Source organism: Sceloporus occidentalis, unplaced genomic scaffold, assembly GCF_023333645.1.
Source record: "Sceloporus occidentalis isolate IW3139 unplaced genomic scaffold, rSceOcc1.0.p SCAF_8, whole genome shotgun sequence".
Lineage (NCBI taxonomy): Eukaryota > Metazoa > Chordata > Lepidosauria > Squamata > Phrynosomatidae > Sceloporus > Sceloporus occidentalis.
In genome coordinates, this window is record NW_028316988.1 from 46,909,294 (window position 1) to 46,929,416 (window position 20,123).

The window sequence follows — 20,123 nt, forward strand, 5'->3', positions numbered from 1 at the left end:
GATGAGACAGGGTCTTACCCATGGCTGTCTTGCAGAAATGGATGTAAATGCAGATTAGGTTCATTTTTCAGAAAGCAAATGAGGTAACACCAAAAACATTTCTTCCCTCTGTGAGTGACTTTTTTGGGAGGGTGGGTTGGGGTCCATATTGTATGTCTGCCAACATTTCACAGATGAAAACTGGGACACGTGGTCAAGATACATAAGAGTGCAGTCAAGTTGGCAAAAGCTATTAATAAAGGCCCAAGCTAGGAGATGCTGCAGCAGTTTGCTTTTGCCTGAGCCTACTGGGAAGGGCAAGGTTCTACCATAGTCTGGTTTGGTCTGTGCATGAAATCTATTCATTCGTTCAAGGTTCCCCCTGCACCTCTCCTCCTCCCTCTGCAGAGTGTAAACTGCCAGGGAAACTACTGTTGTGCTGTGAACTCAATTTGTTGCAATTGAAGGAAGCAGAGTGTGGAAATGAAAGGAGGAGGAGATAGAAATGGGGGCATTCTAAAAACAGCTCAATAAGTGGGATGTTACCGGATTAATTGGCACAGTTGAAAGGTATGATAGACCATCTGTAACACTTGTTTTCAGCAGGGGTAGTAGGAGCTTCTACTTTGTGGAAAGGGTTCAGCACCTAGTCTTTTCAAATTTAGACTAAAACCCAAAGCAGACTCTCAGACAAGGCAGCACACGAGACCCTTAATAAGCATCCATTTATGAGATCTTTTTGAAAAGACATGAATTATCATCTTGCACAGTCAGAGCAATGGAAATCTCATGTGGCCAGTCTCCCCTCCCTCCTGTCAATGCTACTGTCCACTTCCCACCGTTTCCCCCAACTCTGTGCCTGAATCATAACTGATACTGTACCTTACTGTAGTGCACATTGCTGGTGGGAGAATGTTTTGGCAGGATTATGACAGGCGTAGACAGAGCAGAATTCAGCATCTTCATGCAATACCTGAGCTATTTTTAGGCCTTGTTATTTCTGCAGTGAGGTTTTAGGAGTCTCTCGGTCTCGGAGGAGGAGGTGGAGCCAAACGTGTGGGCTTTCACCGCTGAGTAGTAGTTGCTTGGGTTTCAAGCCAGTCTCAAATAAATCTCTACTGTGCGATGCTTGTAGCTATTTTCAGTCCAGGTTGGGTGGATAGGTAAGGGAGCTACAGGCAGTTTCCTCGAAACATTCATCATACGAAGCTTGAAAAGTGGAACGAGACAACAGGATAGCAGCATCTGTGGCTGTACCTTACCATACAACACCCTGTTTGTCCAGTAGCTGGTCTGTAGTACATCCATTGCTCCGTCTCATTGGTGGGCAAAAACTATCAATGCCTCCCAGTCATGTTGCTTTTCCAATGTTGTTGCATTTGTGATAAGTTCCTCACGTGGTGCACATGAGCATGAGTCTGCTTCTTTCCTTCTTCCCTTCTTCCCTCTCCTCTTCACTATTCCCCAATTTCTTCTCTTTTTTACGATTGCTCAATTGTGCTAAAATAAAAACAGACTGAATGCTGTATTGGAAAAGGCATAGGGCAGGGAGGCAGGGCTATGAAGGCCAGCATGCAGAAGAAGTGAGGGAAGCAAGAGGAGAGGAGGGGTAGAACTGTGCCTTTTCCAGTGGGCTCAGGCAAAAGCAAACTGCTGCAGCTCTTCCTAGTTTGTGTGTTCTTCCTCACTAATCATTTTTGCCATCTTGACCACACTCTGATGTTGATTTGGCACATGTATCCTGGGTTCTTGCCTGTGAAATATTGGAGGGTACAAATATGCACAGTTTCCCTGATCTGCTGTCAAGTGTCGATTCTGGAGCACAAACAGGATCCTGTCCCTGGACTGTCTGGCAATATTGTGCCAAGGTGGGTCTTCTAAAAAGTGAGCAAGGTGGCCCTATTCATTTTTGGAAGCAACACTTTTCATTGAATCTTACTCCTGGAAACATGGGAAAAAGACGACAGGCTGCGTTATCTTGTCAAAACCCAGCTTTTGCTTTCTTTAAGAAAGCTGGAGCTCAGATAGGATGCCTCTTTTTCTTCTTTTGTTTACTTGGAGAGCCATAGAGAGATGCGTAGCTGCAGGGAGAATGATCAGCAATAACAAACACAAAGCAGTCCCTTTGCTCCTGCATTTAATGGTGCTGTGTTAAAATGGAGTTCCTGCTGTAGTCATCACTTACGTCCTCAAATAATGGATACAGAAAATGGTCTTGTGTGCCTAGAATGTGTTTACTAGGCTCAAAGACAGTCAGAACAGTTTCATTATGAAAGTAACCTAAAAGCTCAGGACTTTTGAAAGATCCATTGTTATGTGCCAAAGCTCTTCCACACCAGTGTGTAGGGCCACCAGATCTTTTAACCGAACCGTTTGAGCATGTTCACTACAATGGGCGACAAAGACCATGGCACGTTTATCACTAACCAGACTTGACATGGCATACATTGCCCCTGAGACCATGGGTCATGGAAAGAGCCAGCAAAACACTGACAAGAATTCACAAGCTGCAAGAATGGCAATGGCATCATATTGCTTTCTCCAACATGTATGACACATTTTTTCTCTTGCCTTTTCCTTTCCTTTGCTGTCTTCCACCAGCAGTTAGCTCAGTTTGTTGTTCAGTATCCATTGGGGTCCTGTCCTGCAGAGGAGAGTGAATCATAGAAATAAGATCTAATAAAATCTAAGTCAAGAGTAGTTATAGTCCCACTATATTCTGCACTAGACAGGCCTCATTTGGAGTATTGCGTTCAGTCCTGGATGCATCATTTTAAGAAGGATATACACTATATACTCATATATAAGTTGAAAAATTTGACCTAAAAATCCTGGGTTGACTTACTCACAGATGAATGTATGTACTACCTCCCTTGACCTCTTCAGGAAGAAGCTGAAGACCTACCTCTTCCAACAGGCTTTCCCCCATGCGTTGTGACATCTGTTCTCCCCCCATTACACTGACACTTTTAAGCTAGTTTTTGTTGTAGTTTTTAATGTTTGCAATTTTTTTATTGTGTTTTTAAATCATGTTTTAAATTTGGTGTAGTTTCATGTGTTTTTATGATGTGGATACTGTTGTAAATTGTACATTGTTTTGTGCTCTTGTTGTAACCCGCTTTGATCTCTTTTGGAAAAGCGGGCTATAAATAAACAGTATTATTATTATTATTATTATTATTACTATACTTTAATTCTTATATAAAAAAGGAACCATGCCCTGGTGAAAGCCAAGAGAGGAAGGATTCTGGAGATGGCAAGGGCCGCAAAAGTATCCTTAGAGGGGAGCATGTACAATCCCAGGGCATACTTTGCCCACCCTTCCTTTAGTGGATTTGGAAAAGGGTTGAATGCTCACTTTGATGCTCCAGCATATTGATGAGGCCTATTAGTGATGCTTCTGAAATTCTCATGCAAATGTCTCTCCATGGTCTAGAATTCTGAATTAGGGCATCTTGTTCCCAAAGTAAAACCAATGCACTAGGAATTATAAGTTCAGATCCTTCTCCCCTGCCTTTTCAAATTTTAACCAAAACACTGTGCCTACATAATTGGTCAAAGCCTTCCTTTGTGTCTTTCTGCTCTTCAACATTATTGAGGTCCCTGTGTGCATTGTAAGAATGGTGAAGATATTGGTTTGCTCCTTCTCTCGGAGCAGCTCTACCCAGTAAAGAAGGTTTGGGGAGATGGTTATATTCATAGCAATAGTGAATATAGAACAGTTACAAATACTTAACTCTACATTACACATTTGTAACTGTGGTAGTGAATATCAGATTTCTAAAGCAGCAGCCTTGCCCTTCCATTTTTTTCAATTGAGAGTGTATCTACACTGCACAATCTGTAGCACTTTGATCCCACTTTAATTGGCATGACTCCATCCTAGGGAATCCTGGGTTATCGCAGCCACGCTGCAGAAATAATCTAGTTTGACCCAGCTTTAACTGCCATGGCTCAGTGCTGTGGAATTCTGGGAATTGTTTTGTGAGACATTTATTAGTCTTCACTGTCAGAGACCTCTGGTGCCACAACAGACTAAAACTCTCAGAATTTCATTGCACTGAGCCATGACAATTAAAGTGCTGTCAAAGTGGATTATTTCTGCAGTGCGGATGCAGCCATAGAGACCTCTGTTGCATTACTCTGACCTACAACATGCTAGAAATCCCAGAATTCCATAAGATGGTGCCATAGCAGCCTATGTGGTATTAGTGTCCCCGAAATATGTAGTGTGGATACACCCTGAAATAACACAATAAAACTTATTTTAAAGAAGATTGCCACTGTTCAGCTTTAAGAGGTGCGAAATAGTATTCATGGTTTCGTAGCATTATCAACTAAGTTTAATTCAATGCTTGAAGAATTATTGGTGTTCCATAACTGACAAATAACACTTGTGTGTCTGTTATTTTTGTGGACCTTTAAGTCATTTCTGACCATAAGTCAAGCCTATCATACATAAGGTTTTATTGGCAAGTTTTGTTCAGAGGAGGTTTGCCACTGCCTTCCCCTGAGGCTGAGAGCATATGACTTGCCAAAGGTCACCCAGTGGGTATCATAGTCCAGTACTCAAACTGCTATGCTATGCATGTCTACTCAGAAGTAAACCCCATTACATTCAATGGGGCTTCTTCCCCAGCAAGCATGTGTGCCCCTTGCTGCAGCCAACAGCTGTTCTTGGACTGTAATCGTTCCTAACACAAAAGCCCTGTTCACTTTGTAATTTGAATCCACTCCTGCAGATTTCAATGGGCTCTCGGCTGAAGCTATGCTAAATATTGGCTATCAAAGATGTGCCTCAGCTGCGCTCCCTGATCTTGCTTTGAACTATTTGTGCAAAATTAGAATCTGTAGCAGCAACCAGTGAATAAACAGAATACAAATGGGCTGCTTGCAGATAGCGCTTGCAATTTTCCCTTCCTTTTTCTTTCCTACTGGCTCTGCTTCTGTGCCTGAACAGTTTTAACACTCAGCAATGTGGCAGAAGAAGCTTTCACCCAAACACAGAGATAGTGAGTTAAAAGTGCAATGCCTATATTACCAGTGTTATAGTTCAGTCACAGCTTACAGAATCCATCTTCTGGATTTTCTTATTAGAAGGAATAATGGTATCAAATACAACCCCATCCCCAGTTTCTTTGTTCCCTCCAAGCCTAGCTGAAGTTCGCACAGTAGACTGATGATGATAGATAGTGGTTTGAGTGTTGGACTATGACTCTGGAGACCAGGGTTCGATTCCCTGCTCAGTCATGGAAACCCATTGGGAGACCTTGGGCAAGCCACATCTTCTCAGCCTCAGGGGAAGGCAATGGCAAACCTCCTCTGAACAAATCTTGCCAAGAAACCCCATAATAGGTTCACCTTAGGGCTGCCAAAAGCCAGAAATGACTTGAAGGTACACAACAGCAACAACAAAAGCAACAGATTTTGCAGCAACCTCTCTTGTAACACAAGAAGGTTGCTTGGTCTAGAATGGACAATTGAGACCCATTTTCTTTGCAAAGAGTAATCCCCTGTTAAAGATAAAAACAGCTAGAACTGGTATGTTTGTAGTTAATATTTGCTGTAATTCATTCGTACGGCAACCCTATGAATGAGAGACTTCCATGAGTCCCAATAATCAACAGCTCATCTCCAGGCCCAACATTTCCTAAATGAAAACTGATATGTGTGTGACAATAACATCAGAAAGAAGACATAAGCTAAGAGAGGCTGCGGAAGTCAGACTTTGCCTGAAATAACTGAGAAGGACAAGCCTCTCTTGTCTTGCTACATTAATTGAGTACAAACAATTTTTGCACTTTGAACTCAGTTTGCAGCAATTAAAGTAAGTGGAGGACAGAGAAGCCAGGACATTTTAAAAGCACCTGAAAAAGCAGGACAGAGGAGGATTAATTGAGACTGTCCTTGCCAAACTGGGACAGCTAGTAGGTATGCAGATCAGATCTTGCAGACCCAGGTCTGTGGCTTTCTTTATTGGGTCTATCCACCTGTAGTGCAGTATTCCTTGTTTCCTACTGCCTTCCACTTTAATGACCATTATTATGTTTTCCAATGAGTCATGTTGTCTCACAATATGACAAAAGTACGATAGTCATTTTGGCTTCGAAGGAAAGTTCTCATTTGTTACTGCCTGCATTTTGGGGAGTCTCCTCGGAGACATGCTATGGATCTGTCTGGATGAGCACTTACACTGCAAAATGTACCAAAATGTATCAGAACTCTATGTGGTTGTCAGGCTCATTGTAAGAGATAGTGAAATAGGATCGATCAAAATGTTGCGAACGCTACTCTTACATGAAATATGCCGTCATTTCAGCTGTTATAGGTAAGATAATATATTGATGCCTACCCAAAAATGAAAACCTGAGCCTGTTCCAGGATGCCCTGATCTTCATGTTTACATTTGTTTTAGAGAAAGACAAACAGTTGTAAATGGGATGCATTGAAAGTTTACATAGGGTGCGAATTTGACATGAGATTCAGATCACAGTTTGGCCCTGCCATGCATCATTGAGGCATTTTTTCCAGCATCCCCACCCCAGCACTTACATTAGAAAATTTGGTAAGAATTAAGTTGAATTAAATTGTTGTTGTTGTGAAGTCGAAGGCTTTCATGGCTGGAATCCATAGTTCTTTGTGGGGTTTTCAGGCTATGTGTTCGTGTTCTGGAAGAGTTTATTTTTAATGTTTCGCCAGCATCTGTGGTTGGCATCATCAGAGAAGATCTCTGAAGATGCCAGCCATAGATGCTGGTGAAATGTCAGGAATAAACCCTTCCAGAACATGGTGGAATATAAGCGGATTATTATTATTATTATTATTATTATTATTATTATTTTCTCTTGAATAGCATTGTTGAACTTAGAAGAACAATGACTTTGTCTCAGTGTTTTAAAAAGTGGGTTATTGGGATAATCTCCCTCTGTCTCTCTCTCTCTCTCTTTCATCCAGTTATGATGTTAATCTGTCTGACATTTTATATTGTATCTTACCAGTGAGAATTGGTACTTGGTGTTTCTGTGTTGCAATATCAGGGCTAAAAATTAGCATTATTTTTTTCCAGATGGGTGGAAGTTGGGGAAAGATTTAGGGCAGGTAGTATTCAGGGGTGTAGCTATGGGTGTGTGTCAAAAATGATGGCATTGCCTCCCAAATAAGAATTCCCGCCCAATGAAATTTTCTTTCAATCCCCAAATTTCTCATATTTCAGGATGAGACACTGAGAATCATTCATGCCTTGAACTCTTCTTTTTGCTGCATTTGTGTTCTTTTGTTATCTTTGCCTGTCCTTTTTATTTGGCTGCTTAAACTATGTCTCTAAACGCTCAACTGAAGTTTTAAGTGTCAACAATATTAGAAATTTGGAGACTGAAGGAATATTTGATTTAAGGCAACAGAAGTCTTACCTGGGTAGCGATGCCCTTGCTTTGCTCCACCCGGTAGCTACAGCTTTGGTAGTATTGCTCCATGGGAAGGACACAGATTCCATCCTAGACATCTCCCATTAAAGAATAAGATAGCAAAAAATGGAATAGAGTCTAGACCCTGGATTTATTAACTGTTGATTTCAACCCATGGCGACCCTGCTGCTGAGACATCTCCAAGACCCCCTATCCTCCACTGCTCTGCTCAACTCCTACAAACTCATTCTCATAATCCCTTTAATAGAGTCCATCCATCTTGCATGTGGCCTTCTTCTCTTTCTACTGCCCTCTACCTTTCCTAGCATTACTGTTTTTCCCCCAAAGATTCATGCCTTATCATGATGTGTCCAAGGTACAACAACCTGAGTTTTGTCATCTTGACTTCTAGGAAGATTTCTGGCTTGATCTGTTCCAGGACCCATTAGTTTGTCTTTTTGGCTGTCCATGGAATCCTTAGCACTGTTCTCCAGCATCACATTTCGAATGAATTGATTTTCCTCCTATCCTCCTTAACTGTCCAGCTCCCACATCTATCCATGGTAATAGGGAATACAATTGCTTTATATACTTTTGTGCTCAATTGTATATCCTTGCATTTTAGGATCTTCTCTAGTTCTTTCATAGCTGTCCTTCCCATTTTTAATCTTCTTCTGATTTCCTGGCTGCAGTCTCCATTTCTGTCAATGTTTGATCCCAGGTATACCAGAGTCAATGCTGTATTGATCAGCAATAGGCAAAGTTCAAAGCCTGATGGGAGGTGCAATGCCATTTCAGCTTCCTTCAGGCCTCCATACCACTGCAGACAACATTCTGGCCAATCTGAAATGACATTATGTCACTCCTGATAACCTTTGGGACCTTCAAGGTGAGGTATCTTTCTGTTTTAGTGTTAGGGAATGGAGTCCTATGTACACTTCTGGGCATCTTAGGTCCAAAACACACTGCCGAAATAATCCAGTTTGAGACTGCTTTAAGTGCCCTGGCTCAGTGCCAGGGAATCTTGGGAAGTGTAGTTTATTGTTGCACCAGAGCTCTCTGACAAAGAAGGCTAAATATTTGTAGGGTTTTTTTAAGCCTGTCAAATCCACGTCTGCTGACACTACGAGACATTTTCTCTGTAAATCAGACATTCAGGGAAGCCTATGATGTGCTTAGCCTGAGTGGTTTTTACAAGGTTTGTTAAAGTCCAGCCCTGCCCTTTCCCCTGAGGGTCCTTTTGAGCTGTCAAGCCTATTCAGGACAGAAAGGTGATTGAATCATACCTTGGCCAAACTCCTTGCTTATAGAGATAGAAGACCTGTATACTTCCTCACTAACTTCTCCTTCTGAAAAGGAGAGGGGGAGGCAAAACTGTTGGGTTGTTTTTCTGCACGCACGCACACACACACACACACACACACACACACACACACATTAATCAGTTTATAGTACATTTGGAAAATACATAGAATCATAGAGTTGGAAGAGACCCCAAGGGCCATCCAGTCCAACCCCCTGCCATGCAATAATACACAATCAAAGCACACCTGATAAGATAACCATCCAAAGGCTGTTTAAAAACTTCCTGATGATAGGAGGTATTTGACAGTGGAACATGCTGCTTCAGAGACTCTTCAGATGGAGTGGTGCAGTCTCCTTTTTTGGAGGTTTTCAAACAGAGGGGTTTGGGGCTGTTTTCACAGCAGCGTTGGATGGCTGCATTTCCATATAGTCTCTGTCCATCATCCAGTGCTGCCGTCACAAGGAGGCATCCAGCTATCTTATCAATACTAGCTACCTCATTCTGACCTCAGAGTGACTCGTGCCTGCAGCACATTGTCCTGTTGTCATGTTGCTGGGTGAATTCAAAGATATAGCTGTGTTAGTCTGTGAAATCAGTATGTAGAGAGATCTTGTAGCACCTTTGAGACTCACTGAAAGAAAGTTGGCAGCATGGGCTTTCATAGACTTAAGTCTACTTTCTCAGATGTTGCTGGGTGGGAGCACAGAGGCCATCAGCATTCCTTTTACAAGAGTCACGTATTGGTTGCCCATCATCAACAGTCTCTTTCATTGCAGCACCCTTGAGACTAACTGAAAGATAGAGGTCGGTAGCATGAGCTTTTGTAGATTTGAGCCTCTTTCCTCAGATGTATTGGGTGGAATGGATCTACCCACAATATTAGAAGGACTTTCATTTGCTTGTCTTCCAGTGTGATTTATGCTTTACTATGGCCAAACAGGACAGTCCCTGTGCCAGAGGATAAATGGACATAAATCAGACATTAGGAATGGAAATACACAAAAGTCAGCTCAAGTCTATGTAAGCTCATGCTACCAACTTCTATTTTTCAGTTAGTCTCATTGGTGCTGCAAGACCCCTTGCATACTGATACTCCATCTCCGAAATCTGTTTCATGTATTCCTGCATGACAGGGGGATGGATTAGATGGCTCTTGTGGTCTCCTTCAACTCATCATATTCTATGTTTGCCAGTTACAGGAGAAATTACTTTTACAGCAGCTATTCTGTTCGGTCCACAGCTGGAGCTTATTTGTCCTTAGAAAACCTGATTTGACTTTTGGTGTTTGGTGATGCATAGGTGTCCCCTGTAGTAGTGGTACACTCAGGATCAAAAGATGTAAAATTCCCACATGATTTACTTGAATGTCAGAACTTTAGTGAGATGTTGGGCCTTTTCATGCTACAATTATAGCACTACGATTCCATTTTATCCCTCATGGTTGCATCCTGTGGAATCCTGGAATTTGTAGTTTCACAAGGTACCGGAGCCCTATGACAAAAAATTTAAAATACCCCTTCCTAAACTGCAAATCCCAGGATTCCATAGGATGAAACCAGAGCAATAAATGCAGGATCATAGTGCTTTACCTGTATAGTGCGATGCAGCCATTTGACCCATCAATTAAACCTAGGTACAAGAGCGTGAGGATTAGTCAGTCACTAAAATGTGAGAATACTTGCCTTTTCCATTTCAATAAAAGGTGAAATGTCTCTGTATGCTAAAGAAGCTAGTGGATTTTCTGCATTTGAGGATGTCTTCTGCCATTAGCATTAGCACTGCTGCTTTTTCTGGCATGGATGGACATCCTGGGCATGCTGCTGACATTGAAAGCACTTTATACCCACTAGAATGTTGTCTCTGCCCAAGACAGAGTAACTAAGGGCTTTGCTGTACAATGTTCTTTGTGACTACAAAATGCTTGTCATTTCAGCTGGTCCCATGGTACAAGGAGCCATTCTATAAAATGTGCAAGGATAGCTTTATATGGAACTGAAACACTGCCAGCTCTGTGCTGATAGGTGATGGATGTAGCAGAGCATAACTAAATACAGCCCAGACAGTGAAAATGTGCACAGTCTAAAATGCCTATGTTACTTGGAATTGGTGAGAGAATTGATGGAGAAGACCCAGGCTGAACATTTTGGGAGACGCGCAAATACTTTTTCTTTCTGTCTGTTCAGAAGGGACCCTGTTGCTTGCTGGCAGTAGTCCATGAAATCCAACTATTCTAAACATGAAAATGCTTTCTCTCCTCATTTGTAATTCCTAATATATGCAGAAGAAATGGTTAGGTGGCTAGATACCTGGTTCTACAACTCCTGGGTGTACAGAGCAAAAAGAAAAGGGTTGCAGTTTGCAGTCGCATGAAGGGAGGGAGGATCCACCCCAAGGATTTTCACAGAAAAGGCAAAAAAAGGGAGAAAGAATAATGGGAGCTCAATGTGACGCATTCACACACATATCAGCAACAAGAGCCTTTATTATAGTCCGCAGACCATTAGGCAGCACATTAAGGACATATTAAAACAACACAATAAAAGACATTCATATTAAATATACATACCATCAAGAATATTATAATATAAAATACCATTTGCTAAATAAGTTAGTTGGTATAGGGTAACACTGTGATAACACAAGGGAGAGGGAGAGAGACAGATAGGCAGGGCCAAAAACACCGGGACACTAGAATTCAGAGACATAGCTGTGTTAGTCTGGAATATTAGCATTCAAAGGGATCTTGTAGCATTTTTGAGACTAAGGGGCTGTATAGACTGGCATGAAAGGCACACCCTGACTCCACCCACAGGCTGGCATGATGCTACACACCACTCCATACGGCGCTCAGCATCATGGTGCTCCTCTGGTACCTCATCTACATGATGCAGCACCAAAGGAGCATAGAAAAGCCATGCACCTGTGGCTATGGCACCTTTTGCAGGGTGCAAAAAAGAGCTGCTTTTTGTGGCTTTTTTTTTTTTTTTTTTTGCTCCATGGAGAGCAGAGATCAGGGCCACAGAATGTAGTTTCTGCTATGCCGATCTTGCGCTAAAAGCTTCAGTGAGGATTTTATTAATGGAGCTGTGCCCACAGTTGTGCAAAAGAGCTATTGTAGACTTGGTCTGCTTCCTCAGAAGCATGGAGTGAGCTGGTGCCCTCAACACTAGGAAATAAGATTGGATGGAAAAATATTCTATTCTACTTTGATCAACCTCATTTGGAATATTGTGTCCAGTTCTGGGCACCACAGTTTAGGACGCATGCCACCATGTGTCCAAAGAAGGGCAGCCAGGATGATCAAAGGTATGGAAACCGAGCATTGTAAGGAATGGCTATGGTGATGTGGTTGCTATCTTTAAATATCTGAAGCAATGTCATGTAGAAGATGGAGCAAGCTTGTTTTCTGCTTCTCCAGAGACTAGGACATGGAGCAATGGAGTCAAGTTACAGGAAAAGAGATTCCACCTAAACACAAGGGAGAACTTGTTTACTGTAAGAGCTGTTCAGAAGCAGAAACTTCAGAGATCTTTAAACAGATGTTGGATAATGATCTTTCAAGAGTGCTTAGCTGAGCATGGCAGAGAGGTTGGACTAAATCAGTGGTGCCCAAACTTTGCTCTTCCAGGTATTTAGGACTTCAGCTCCCAGAAGTCATGGCCAGCTTGGCCAGCTGTCAGAAATTCTGAGAGCTGAAATCCAAAACACATGGAGGTCCAAAGTTTGGGCATCACTAGATTAGATGGTCCTTGTGGGCCTTTCCGTCCTTAAGATTCTAGATTGTATGAGACGAAGGTCTTTTTGAATATGTGCAAAACATTTTCCCTTCAAATTCTTAGTCAGCATTCATACATCAGAAAGAAGACTTTAAAGTCTCTTCCCAGGACCATGCTGATTCACAGTATTCCCTCAGTGTGCCTATTATGGGTATTTTCCTCTCTAAAAACCAAAATGAAAAAGGGTGGTTGAACAGAACAAGATGGGGTGAGAGAAGGAAAAGAGGGAAGGAAATGCTTTTGAAGCGTGTTCTGCATTCTGCACAAAACCATCTCCAGATGTTCTCCAGAGCAGCTGAAGATAGGAAGCATTTTCCTCATGCAGAATGGGACTCTGTTTTGTCATGGCGCCATCCTATGGAACCCTGGGGTTTGTAGTTTGCTGTGGTACAGCATTCGGATGGAGAAAAGTAACCATCTCACAAAACTACATACCCCATAGTTTTGTAGCACTGAGCCATAGCAGATAAGGAGGTGTGAAACTGCATTATTACTGCAGTGCAGATTTGACCAAGGAGTTGCCCTGGAGGTGTGCAGCTATGGGAGGGAGCAAAATAGAGACATTTTGATTTTTGTCCTCCAATTAAATTTCTTTCAGTCCCCAAATTCCTAGCTTTGCTGTCACCTAAAACTTCACATAAGCATTTAGAAGCAGATTGGAGATATCCAAAGAAAAGAGGCAGGCAAAGTGAGCAAGTGAAGGTGAACACAGAAAATAGATCTGTAGGCGTGAATGATTTTCAGTGTCTCACTCTTTACAATGCTGGAAATGTGGGGATTGACAGACATATCATTTGGAGGGGCAGCGTCTTCTTCCAGCCTCTCATTTTGACTCCCTTTAGCTATAGCCCTGGATGATGCTATGTTAAATAGCTTTGGCTAAACTGAATGTTGGTAGGTGAGGCTGAAAATGAACAAGACCTATGGAGGGAAAATTCTGCTTACTGCAGACATAAATCCCCTGCTAATGTTATTTTTTAAAGAAATAAACCCCAAGCTTGTACTTAATTAGGATTTGCTAAAATCTGGCCTTTTTTTGAGCAGAAAATGTTACGCTTGCCTCCTGTCAAATTTTGATACATTTCATTTTTAAGTCAGCAGGTAAAATAAATGAATTATTCTCTTTATCCAGGCTTTCCATGGTCTTCTAGCAGGTTTTCAGCTGCTGCTCAGTGGTTTTAACTGACTCTTGAGGATTTTAGCACTGCTGGGAAACACTGCTGTCCTATTTGTTTGGATTGTTTTGTTTGTTGTGTTAAAATCTGCTATGAGTTAGCCTGGGAATTTTATATGTGAAGGTGGGATTAAAATGCCCTTAAATATATATATATGTTTGTTGCATGCCTTCAAGTCATTTCTGAACCTAAGACGAACATATAATGGAGTTTTCTTTGCCTGATTTCTTCAGTGGAGGTTTGCCATTGCCTTCCCCTGAGGCTGAGAGAGTGTGACTTGTCCCAAGATCACCCAAGGTTTCATGGCTGAGCGGGGATTCAAACCCTGGTCTCAAAAGTCGCAGTCCAGTGCTCAAACCACTATGCCATACTTGCTCTTTTAATTATATATATATAATTTAAAATGGCCCACAGGGGCTAGGGCTAGAGACCAAGATGGAAGAAGGTTTTGGGTGGATCTTGCATCAAGACCAAGTGGATCCTGGGAAGGGTTTCTATATGAGATCAATGGGGGAGGAGGGAGAGGATCTTAATCAGATTGGCCCTGAAGCTTACAATTTTTGCAACTCCAATACTTTTTTTGCTTACCAGAATGCCATTTTATCAGTCTGTCTAGTGAAATACCAGCCAGTTGGCAACTCCATCTCTTCTCCTTCTTTCTCTCTAATCCCTTGCTCTGCAAGCTTCGATACAATGGCTGTGATCCCAAAGGGAAACGATCTGTGCGCGTAATCTTAGCTTTCTGCAGAGTCTTTCGCCTGTCGGAGACTCCCAGGAGGCACATTTTGTTGGGGCTGGAAATGAGACACGTTGTGATCAGCCTTTCCAGGAGGCTGCTGCAACCAGGAACATGCCAAATGATGTGTTTGTTTCTAAACCCTTTTTCTCTCTGGCCTTTAGGGTATGTGCGTATCAGGGAGACAGGGCCAGATTAAGAGAAGCTGAGGCCTTAAACCAGGGGTGAAAATTGTATAGCTCACCAGATATCGATGGACTGCAATTCCCAGCATAACTCACCATTGGCTGGGCTGGCTAAGGCCAATAGGAGTTGCAGTCCAACCAACTTTGGAAGGAGGATCTTGATTACAACCTGTGCCTCAAACTGTGTCAAGGTGAAGAAGCCCCATGGAATCTTTGCATTATTCTAATATATCTTTTGTTGCTTTGGTAATGTTTGTGTATATTTGTATGTTGTTGTTGTTGTTCTAGGTGGGCAGGGAGCAATCAGTAATACTGACAGAGTCAAGCAACCATCTCAAGCAAATACTGAGCTAGCATTGGTACCCCTCCCTCAACCAATTTTTTCCCCCTGAACTACCTGGTTGTGCCAATATGTTGTGGGACAGAAGTTTGGACACCAAACCACACAGTCTTTCTTACCCTCCATAGATAAGCCTGCTGCCATCAGGACTGGTAGAAGATACTGTCCCATAACCAATGCTGAAAGAAGGCATACCATCCAAGTGTCACAGTTTAGCAAAGACAGTCTGGATTAATCCTCCTTCACCTCATTTTGTTGTTGTTGTGTGTGCCTTACAGTCATTTCCAACTTATGGTGAACCTAAGGCCATGGGGTTTTCTTGGCAAGCTTCTTCAGAGGGGGCTTGCTATTGCCATCCTCTGAGGCTGAGAGAGTGTAACTTGCCCAAGGATATAGTGGGTTTCCATGATCACATGGGGATCCAAATCCTGGTTCTCCAGAGCCATAGTCCCTTCCTTAAACCACTACACCATGCTGACTCTTGCTACCTTTGAAATGACCCAGTTTTTCTCTCCACCTCCTACTGTCCCTCTTTGTCCTCATATATGCAGTTTAGGGAGAGGGTTTAAGAATGCTTAGTGAGGGAGCTCTAGTGGCTCACCAAAATACCAACCCCAGGATTGCATAGGATGTTGCCATATCAGTTACGGTGGAACCATTGTGCTTTAGTTCTCTTGTGTGAAAGGGCCACTATAGGGCCCTTTCACCCTACACAATTATAGAGCCCTGATTATTATTATTATTATTAACCTTTATTTATGAAGCGCTGTAAATTTACACAGCGCTGTACATACAATCTTTTTAGTTAGACGGTTCCCTGCCCTCGGGCTTACAATCTAAAAAGACATGACACAGAAGGAGAAGGGAGTGGTGGAGGGAAAGGGTAGGAGGTCCAGCAGTTCCTCTCTACTTCCGAGGCCTGGACCAAGGCAGATGGACTGGAGGGAGGGCTTGGCTTCATAATGGATGGTTAATCTTCTTCCAGGGAAAATACATACTCTCAAGTAGGATAATGCATATACAGTACATAGTAATACAGGAAATGGACCGATAAACAGGCAACAAAAGAACATCAGATAGTAAGCGACAATTATGCAATGCCTGGGAAGGCTTCTCTGAACAGGATGGTTTTCAACTCCGTTTTGAAGCTGGTTAAAGAAGTGATGGCTCTTGCTTGTGGGGGAAGAAGGTTCCAGGAGTGAGTGATTCCACTTTAACTGGCATGGCTGCATCCTAAGGAATCCTGGGATTTGTAGTTTGGTCTGAGAAGCCCTCTAAACTGCAAAATCCAGAATTCCATAGTATGGAACCATGACAACTGAAGTGTAATCATAATATGTAGTGTTAAAGGGCCCTTAGAAGAGTTAACAACTTGTAGCCCTGGGGGCATTTCACCCAACACAATGATAGTCCTATGATTTTACTTCAGCTGGCATGGCAACATCCTATGGCATCCTGGGATTTGCAGTTTAGGAAGCCACATTTACCATTGTTAACCAGGGACTGTGAAATGACCCTTGCGCTTGGATGGATGAACTGACTAGTTCCAGTTTCTTCCATATCTGAATTTTTGGAAGTTCTTTTCATCCCAAATATGAGGAAATGTGTGGATTTGAATACATTGGAAAGCATCAAAGCCATGCTGAACAGATAGCAAAAATGCAAGTAATGGGGAGAAATTGAACTATAGAAAGGAGCAGAAACCAGTGAAGCTTTTCTGTTAATGCAAGGAGTTGGAATGGAGGCAGGCTGGCTAGCTGGGATGTAGTTCAAGTAGAGAGAGAAATGTGAACAGACAGAACTGGGCTTCGGTCCTGATCAAGATCCTCTTGGGTACTGCTGTAGTATAAAAGTTTAATGCTAATAACAGGGCGAGGGAATTGTGCAGAGACTTTGGAAGAGACAGCCATGGCACGGAGCAGGCGACATGTCTGCCAGTGTGTTTAATATCAAAGGGGTGGTGGAAGGGGGGATGAAAATATTCCCTTTTGGCGCATTGCCTCCCAGAGATGCTGTATTGCTAGTGCAGAACAGTAGGGCAAATGCTTTCCAAAATGGGCTGTGTGCTTTGCATACACAGACATATTCAAAAGCAGGAGTGGGGAAATTTTGCTATCTTACCAATGGGTAGGGCCACATTTTGAAATGAATGGCCCCACTGCCTCTCTATCATTCTCTCTGGAATCCTGTTGGTTAGTTCTTACTACCAGTACCTATTTGGTTCAGTGGTTAGATGATTAAGAGGTGATATGATAGCCCTGTATTGGAAGAGGTGTCATATTGAGGATGAAACAAGCTTGTTTTCCTGTGGTCTAGGAAACAGGACCTGGAGCAATAGATTCAAATTGCAGGAGAAGAGATTCCACCTCAACATAAGAGCTGTTTGACATTGGAAGACACTTGGAGAGCAGTGGAGTCTCCTCCTTTGGAGGTTTTTAAACAGTGGCTGGATGGCCATTTGTTGGGAGTGCTTTGATTCTGAGATCCTGCATGGTAGAACACTGTTGAATTGGATGACCCTTGTGGTTTCTTCCAGTTCTATGATTCTATGATTCCACCAATGATGGAATGGTGAGTCAGTACCAGGGCCACTGAGAGTGGATTTGTGGCCCCTTGAAACATTGAAGATTATCGCTCTGCGTCCTTCCGTTCCGTTCTGAGCACGGAACGGAAGGAGCAGGGACGAGTGCGGAACGAGTGGGGGACGGATTTTACCACACGCACCCGTCCCTCATTCGTTCCATTCCTCCTCTCTTCCATTCTTAATCCATTCCAGAGGGGGAAATTTTTGAGAACTGTTCTGAACAGTTCTCAAAAAGCGTTCCCTCTGGAACGGAATGGGCAGGGAAGAGAGGGGGAACGGAACGAGTGAGGGACGGGTGTGTGCGGTAAAATCCGTCCCCCACTCATTCCGTTTCCTGCCGGGCCGGGCCGAGAACCCGGTGCAATAAAGTTCATTGTTTTCAGGCCAACCAGCAGCTATATGCCCAGACAGCTGAGACAAATAGTATGTGAAGCAGTCCTTTTTAAAGCTTATCTCAAGTCTCATGAGAGCAAGGGCTCCCCTGAGATAGATCTTGCAGGAGTCTGGACCTTTTAGAGGCAGTTTTATATAAGCCTGACTCATGTGTACCAGCCTGTCTTGTGTTGGTCTAGCAACATAGGGTACTATCCTGTAATGCTGCAGAAAACCCTGACAACCATAGCTGCTGGTTGGCCTGAAAACAATGATGTTTATCACACTATACTCTTAAAGTGCTACTATTCCACTTTGACTCCTCTAGCTGCCTCCTGTTGCATTCTGGGATTGGCAGTTTTAAGGAGGGATAAATACCCCTCCTTAAAACTGCCAATCCCAGAATGCAACAGGAGGCAGCTAGAGGAGTCAAAGTGGAATAGTAGCACTTTAAGAGTATAGTGTGATAAACATCAATGCTTCAAGGGGACCCAAATTTACTGCTTTCCAATTTGCTCAGAGCTCAATTCCAGGTGCTGGCACTGACCTACAAAGCCCTAAACACTTGGGGCCAGGATATTTGAGAGACTACTTCCTCCCATATGAACTTGCCAGAAATTGGAGATCTTCAAAGGAGACCCAACACCTCATGAGGTTAGGAATGCATATGTAACAGGGTTTTCTCTGTAGCAGCATCCATTGTGAAGCCCCTTCCCAATGGCTGGCTCCATCTGTTTTGAGATTCTAGTGGACATGTAAACCAGTACACAGTCATCCCTCCACATTTGCAGCTCTGTGGATTTGTTTATTCACAGATTTGAGAAATGCATTCTCTCTAGGAATTGGTAAGTCCTCCAGTGCAACTCTGCTGGAAGTTGACCATTGAGTTGTGATGGAGGACCTAGACATTCCTAGTGAAAATGCTTCTCTAAACATTTGTAGTTCCTCCAAAACGATTCTATGATCACTGTCTGATAACGTCCCATAATCCATCTCCACTGACTCTGTTGACAATGGCTGATGGGAAATGATGGGAGGACTACCAGTGGCCCTCCTCTGGTCTAGGCAGAACTCTTCATTCTTTCAATTTGGGGGTTATTGTTAAAGAGAAATGCCCACACTGTAATTTTGTTAGAGCTGAGTGATGTATTGTGAACAGCTTGGCAATTTTTGCTCATCTTACTGGAACTCTCCCACCATCTGTTACCTTCCTCCATTTTTGCGGCCGAGTGTGTGTGCCTTCCTTTAAGAGTCCTTGGAAATATTCCCTAAACAGAAATTTCCAAGGCTGACTCGAATTTTATTTTTGTTTGGAATGAAATGTGTTAACTCTCTTACCAGAGGTCTTGACAGTTGTTATCAAGCTCTTGAGTATGGTTGCTCCAAGAAGGAAAAATGTGACGGATTGAGGAGGGCTCAGACAGCTGGCACAACCATCTGGGTTGGGGATCATTAGCTAATAGCTATGAAAATATAACAAAACTATCATTTTTTATGGGAGATTTAAAACCCAACAGATAGTAAAAGAAAGAAAGAAGAATTACCTTGATGACCTATGCTGTTCTTGAGAAGGGAAGGTGTTCTGTCTACTTGAAATACAGATCAGAAATGTATTTTCTGATTTTATAAAGCTTATGTTGTGTTTATTATCCCACACAAACAGGAAAACAGATCCATCATGATGCCAAATAATGACTGCGATCCAACCTCCCCTCAGTGTAACTTAACTATCCACATGTAGAAATAAGCTACACAAGTGCCACGCAACCCTTATGCAGAATAGCAACTTTGCACAACATGTGTGAATGACTAGAGCCTTATTGCATTACAAAAGTAAGCCGAGAGGCAGTGAGAGAAAAGTGACTACCACTCTGCATGCCCTCGAAGCATATCTGTTCTATTTCCCAAGGGAGATAGTCATAAAAGCATGCTTCTTGTCATGTTGGAAAAAGCTGTTTGGCAAAACATATGACCATCTCCCTCTGCAGACATCATGTAGAGAAGTAAGCAGAAAGCCACTTCTATCTTCTTGTCTTTTGGAATGCAATAAGGCTCTAGGTGTGTTGAATGGTAACATTGTGCAACTGAACCAAGATACCAAATGTGCAATTGAATGTACCACCATATGTGCCAGTGTACTCATGAATCTATGTGTATCTATCAATATGCATATACGTCCAGTGTGCTATGCATAGCATGTGTGGCTCTGTTTCCACAATAATGGTCTCGCTATGCTTTTATGACACTGTTTTATTTCTTGTTGGCTT

At 42.6% G+C, this 20,123-nt stretch overlaps 1 protein-coding gene across 3 annotated transcripts in view; it reads left to right on the forward strand.

Moving 5' to 3' along the window:
* The window catches only part of LOC149308838 (connector enhancer of kinase suppressor of ras 2-like), a 318,424-nt gene that overhangs the window by 11,489 nt on the left and 286,812 nt on the right, over window positions 1-20,123 (forward strand). The window lies entirely within an intron of this gene.